A 6,798-nucleotide genomic window follows, 5' to 3' on the forward strand; every position below is an offset into this window, starting at 1 on the left:
ATGTCCAGTTTTCTAAATATGTTTCTAGAGTCCTTCTGCATGATTTGTAAGTGATTTTAAATTCTATAGAGGAAAAATACAAACACAAAAAATACAAACAAGAGTTTATTAAGATTTTCTATACACCAGGTACTATGAAAAGCTCTAGAATACAGGACTGCAAAAACACTGCCGGCCTTCCGGAGCACCAACAAGTCGGGGAACATAGGGCCACTGGAGCCCGGAAGGAGCAGGAGGAGAAGGTTAAGCACCTGCCCGGGGCCGGGGGAACTGAGAAGCTACAAACTCCGAAACTGATTCTCTCAGCCCGCTTCCAAGCTGTTAACAACCCAGCCAATCCGCATGCATCATCCATCCCCTTCGATTCGCTGCTCCAATCGGAAGCGACATTGGAACTGTTCCCGCCCCCTCGCCTAGGAGCTCACGCGCGCCTTTAAGGCAGGCACAGTCTGAGTCAGACAAATCTCAGCACGCATGCGCGTCCTCTGCCAAGGCGCGCTTTTCGCCGGAGTCGTTTTCCTTAAAGAGATCCATCCGCGTGGCCGGCGATCGCAGTCAGGCCTTTAACAAAAGCTGGCAGACCATCCTGCCTGTACCACTAACATTTGTGGGGGGTTTTGTTTGCTTGGAAGGAGTGTTCCAATTTTTCCCCTCCTTCCCCCCCCAGATGGCAGGTGGACCAATACATGTTACATATGTTAAAGTATAAATTAAATACAATACATGTATACATGTCCAGACAGTTGTTTTGCTGTACAAAAAGAATCGGACTTTGAAATAGCATACAATTAGCCTGTGAAGGAAATAAAAAAATGCAGGCGGACAAAAATAGAGGGATTGGGAATTCTATGTAGTGGTTCAGTCATCTCCCAGAGTTCTTTCGTAGCAAATAGTTTTGATAATTACTGCCTTACAACATAGTTTACGATCTGGTACTGCTAAACCTCCTTCTTTTATATTTTAAAAAAATTCCTCTGATATTCTTGACCTTTTGTTCTTCCAAATGAATTTTATTATTTTTTTCTAACTCAATAAAATAATTTTTGGTAGTTTAATTGAGATGGCATTGAATAAGTTAATTGGTTTAGTAGAATTATAATTTTTATTATGTTGGACCTGTCCATTCATGAACAATTATATTTCTCCAATTATTTAAATTTGAATTCATTGGTATAAAAAGTGTTTTATAATTATTTCATGCAGTTCCTGGGTTTGTCTTGGCAGGTATATTTCCAGGTGTTTTATTATGTCCATAGTTATTTTAAATAGGATATCTCTTACTATCTCTTTTTCTAGGATTTTGTCAATGATATATAGAAATGTGGATGATTTATGTAGATTTATTTTATATTCTGCTACATTGCTAAAATTATTAGTTCAGTTAACTTTTTTCAACTTTTTAATTTGAATCTCTAGGATTTTCCAAATATATCATCATGTTTTCTGCAAAGAGAGAGAACTTTATCCCCTCAATACTCATTCTGATTCCTTCAATTTCTTTTTCTTCTCTTTTTGCTACTGGAACATTTCTAATTCAATATTGAATAGTATTGGTAATAATGGACATCCTTGTGGATATCTTCAACAAAGAGAAGATCTAATTCAGTTCCAACTGATCAATGATGGACAGAATCAGTTATATCCAGAGAAGGAACACTGGGAAATCAATGTGGACTACTTGCATTTTTTTCTTCCCAGGTTATTTTTACTTTCTGAATCCAACTCTTCTTGTGCAACAAAAGAATTGCATGGTTCTGTACACATATGTTGTTTCTAGGATGAACTGTAACATATTTAACATGTATAAGACTGCCTGCTATCTAGGGGAGGGAGTAGAGGGAAGGAAGGGAAATGTCAGAACAGAAGTGAGTGCAAGGGATAATGTTGTATAAAACTTACCCATGTATATGTTCTGTCAATCAAAAGTAAAAAAAAAAAAAAAAAAAAAAATGGACATCCTTGTTTTACTCCTGATGTTATTGGGAGACTTCTAGCTCGTCTCTTGCAAATAATGCTTGCTGATGCTTTTAAGCAGATGTTTCTTATCATTTTAAGGAAGAATACATTTATACCTATGTTTTTTAGTGTTTTAATAGGAAGGGGTGTTGTATTTTTTTGTTACTTTTTTGTTACTTTTTTTATTTATACGATTATGTTAATAGTTTCCCCCATGTTAAACTATTCCTATCAATTATATTTAAATAAAATTTATCAAAATAGTTTTAAAAGCAATTTCATCCAACCCCATGCCAAGAACTCCTGACCTAATGGGATTGTATGCTTGGAAAGTTGCCATTCAAAACCCTTGGACATCATTCCTTACTTCCCTTCTTTCCCCAGATATTTGATCAGGACATTGGATTTTTTCTTAATTGGGCGAAATTAATTTCTTAATTCTTCATTAACATGTGCTTTTAATCCCACCTCCTTCCTCTCTTCTCCAACAAATTGCAACCTCAATCATACCTTGTCCTATTCATTTTCAGTCTCTAGCTACTGATCCTTCATTACTGCCTTTAAATGTGCCCATTTTCCTTATGCTTTAAAAAAAAATACTTTTATTGGACCTTACCATCCCCTCAAGAACTTTTTTTTCTTTAACTCCTTCCCTCCTTATCAAACTTCTTGTAAAACCATAATTTCAGCTTCCTCTCTTCTTACTCCTCCCATAATCTGACTTCTGATGTCATTATTCCAATAAAAGTAAGTTACCAGTGCCTTGTTGGATCTGGATATCTGCTGTTTTTAATATTTTGAACTACCCCTCCTTCTTTTCCTAGATATTTTTTTCTGTTCTCTTCTACCTTCTTTACAATGCCTTGTCAGTCTCCTCATGATCTCTATGGGCATTTCTGAAAGTTGTCCTGGATCCTCTTCTCTTCCTGTTTTATTTACTCTTCCTCTTGATCTCTAATTCTTGATCCTGCAATAACCTCATCAGTGAAATCATCCATACCTATGAGGATGACTCACAGATCTATATATCTAGCCTTTGTTTTGTTTGGGCTTTAGTCCCACTTACCAGCTGTTGGACATTTCAAACTGAAAGTTCTGGAGACTTCTCACACTCAACATGTTCAAAATAGCACTCATGCCCACAGCCTCTCCCCAAAACACAGTCCATAATCAAAGTTTTCTACTTCTAACGTAGCATCATTCTTCTAGTTTCTTGGCAAAGATACTGGATCGGTTTCCATTTCTTTCTCCAGCCCATTTTATGATGAGGAAATTGAGGCAGAGGGTTGTGATTTGCTTAAGTCATTTGAACTCAAATTTTAGTGTTTTTGATAACAGAACCAGTGTTCTATCTACTGTGCCATCTAGCTTTCTCAAACCTCCACAAACTTTTTACCATCTTGAAACCAATTTCTAATCACTTTTCAAATCTCAATTGTTCCCAGTTGATCTTCTCATTTTTTTCCCAATTCAATTCATCCTTCATAATGTTGCAAAACTTTTTAAGCATAAGCTTGTATAAGCACTTGCTACTCAATAAACTCTAGAGGTTCCCCATTGCCTCTTGAAGCAAATAGAAGTTCCCTGAACTTTTAAAATCCTTCAAAACCTCTCCCCATGAGCTTTTCAGTTTTATTGTACATCCCTCCCTTTGCCCCTCTTCAGCTCCCACTATTTAGCTAAATGGTCTATTTTTTATGTCACTCTAATCTCATTTTTCTTCCTTTGCACTGATTGTCTGTCATGTGTGTTAGGTACTCTTCACTTGTTTACCCAAAGATCCCATCTTCCTTTAAGTCAAGTCTCCCTGCCCTCAGCTGTTAGTGCCCTTCTTCCCAGACTACTTTGATTCTAATTATTTTCTATTTATTCTTTTTATTTTCACGCATGTACTTCTTTTCTTCCTTTGTAGAATGTTGAGATATTTCATTCTTTGTATCTCCAGTGCTTAAAAGATATTAGACAACTTCTTGGTTGATTGATTTTCAATATGATTTTCAATTTACCACTTAAAATTTTTTTAAACACTTTATCATTTATGCACATATGAAAGTTAGCGTCTTGAGATAACAAAAAGAATGTCCTTTGTTGATGGCCAGACAGTCTAGGGTCCTGGAAGAGATGAAGTCTGAGGCCAGGAAGAACTGGGTCAAGTCATGGAAAGAGGCAGATAATGTCTCTGTGACTCATGCATAGTACTGTGACAGTCAGATGGGACTGCTGTTCCAAGGACAGCCTGGCATGGACACACAAAAGGACCCTTAACGCTGCTCCCAATTCCATTATTACACAGAAACACAGAAGCTAAAACCTCAGAGACCACCAGAAAAACAGATTTCGCCACTCACCCAAAGATCCTGGCAAATGGAAAAAACATACTCCAAGATGGACTCATGGATACACACTTACAGACAAGCCCTCACAGCTTCCCTGGGGAAACATAGCCATGTGTCTTCGGGTAGCAGCAATAAGGCGGCCAAGGAATAGTTCCCAAGGAATGGTGGCCTTCTCACATGGGTACTTGATGTCACACACATCTCCATCCCCCCTCACCAAGAAAATCAGGAAAGAAAATGATCATTCAATATAGCTACCCAAGTCCGCATGCTAAGGATTTTTGGAAAGGATCTCAAAGGCCATTCTCAAAAATTGTAAGGCCTATTGAGTTCTCCTGTTGGACTGCTTGGAGGATGGCTGAGTACTTTGAGGAGTAACAGATACAACAAGTCCTCCTTTGTAGGATCTTGGTCACAGCATGGATGGCGTTTGATTTTGTGTAGTGGACTGAATCAGGCTTTGGCATCAGCCAAGCAAACGATCTCCCCAGCCACACAGTAGATGAGCTGAAGAGACTAGGATGGAGAATGCAGAAATTCATGAAGGTGATGATAGTGGTAAAAACTCCAGCATTTACTCATTAGTACATGGATCCTCCATCTCTAAACAATGAACAGTTAGATTCTTAAGAGTTGTCAAACATGTCAAAGGGCATTTGCCATAGGGCAAGTAATACACTGGAGTGTCTATCTAGCAGCCCCCAGAATCTAGAAGGTACGGAGCACTTTTCAACTATATGCTGTCAACCAGCCAGGGCCTGAAAGACCACAAAGTCAGGAGAGATGAACACAAGATAGATGACACAGCTGATTCAGGCAGCTGATAAAGGCATTATATAAGCCATTTGTGTTAAAGCAGAATAGGCAGACAAGGGCCCAGGCCTCATCTGGAATGTAGAAGCCCCCCGGAAGTTCAGCAACAAAGAGAAGTCAGTCAGATAAAGATCAGCAGTCTTCTGGGACAACCTGCTCTTATGCTGCAATTACCAGGTGGTGGCCGGCAGCCAAGGATAGAGGTCAGGTTGAGTGCCATGGTCCATGGCAGGAAGACATCCAGATTATATTATAGTGGGGCAGCTAATGCTCAGCAAGTAACCCATTCTACTCCTGCTGTCAAGTTCTGAACTGCCAGCAGCTGCTTTCGATCATAGCTCTTCTGGTGTTCCAACTCTTGAGCCACACTCTTTTAGATCACCATCTGGGCAATGGACTCCCAGAAATTCATGATAGTTGTGCTAGACTATAAGGTCCAAGACACAACTAGTGGGCCCTGATGCAGCAAGGTTAGATGCAGATGGCACCTATTCTGAATGAAACCAGGACCAACATGACACACATGGCAGCAGACAGTGGATCCTCCTAGGTCCATAGAGGGGATAGGTTTTCCAACCTTAGTACTATATGCTTCTGCCAGCAGTGCCACTACTTAGCTATCATATCTTCATCTTGGGGAATCAGAAGTCAATGTTATACTTTTTTGACCAGTGCTACGTGCCAGGCTCTCTCAACTCTGTCCCTGTTATCTTTCTCCAAGGTCTAGCTTGAAAGCTCATACACACCTGGCTGAACTGGGGCAGCCTCCTTGGATATACCAGAATGCTCCTGGGGCCATAACTACTTGAACCTTCTTAGCTTTGGAGATTTCACAAGACTTCTGGCTTCTAGGAACCCCCAAAGATTCTCCGTTATTAATAATCCTAAAAAGCCCATAATCACTGTGGGCTTCTGTGGCTGCAGCAGAGCCAGACTCCATCTTCAGATCTTGTTAGACTTTGATGCCACTTCCTAGATTGGGTAATTTGACTTTTTTTTAAATTATAGTTTTTTATTTACAAGATATATGCATGGGTAATGTTTCAGCATTGATCCTTGCAAAACCTGTTCAACTTTTCCCCTCCTCCTTCCCACCCCCTCCCCCAGATAATTTGCCTCTTTTCTAAGGAAGCTGCAGAACATAAGTGTGGTAGGATAACTCCTGCCCTAGAGAAACATTGTGGTGGTTGTGTGACCAGTGACATGGCTAAGCTAAAGGAATCTCTTAGCAATGAAAAATGATCTTCCATAGGTGGTGAAACGGTCCATTTGTCCTTTTCCTTTCCTATTCAGTAACTATTTAACCACTCAATAGCCAGATCTCATATGTTGTCTTTCAGTTGCTTTTCATAACCTCATTTGAAGTTTTCTTTGCAAAGAATTCTAGAGCAGTTCATTTTGCAGATTAGGAAACTGGCAAACAGGATTAAATAACTTGCTTAGAGTCACACAACTAGTAAATATGAGGCCAAATTTGAACTCAAGATGATCTCACAGGTTCTTAAATCTAAAAATACAAAGCACATTCAGATCATCTTGTCCAAACTTATTTCAGAATTATGGAAACAGGCTCAGATTATGATAGTTGTGCTTGTCAAATATTACACAAGTAGTAAGCGGTTTTTGAATCTAGGTCCTCTGATTCCAAATCCACCATTTTATCAACTACACCATTCTACTTAGGAAAGAAGGT

Source organism: Sminthopsis crassicaudata, chromosome 4 (genome assembly GCF_048593235.1).
Source record: "Sminthopsis crassicaudata isolate SCR6 chromosome 4, ASM4859323v1, whole genome shotgun sequence".
NCBI classification, from domain to species: domain Eukaryota; kingdom Metazoa; phylum Chordata; class Mammalia; order Dasyuromorphia; family Dasyuridae; genus Sminthopsis; species Sminthopsis crassicaudata.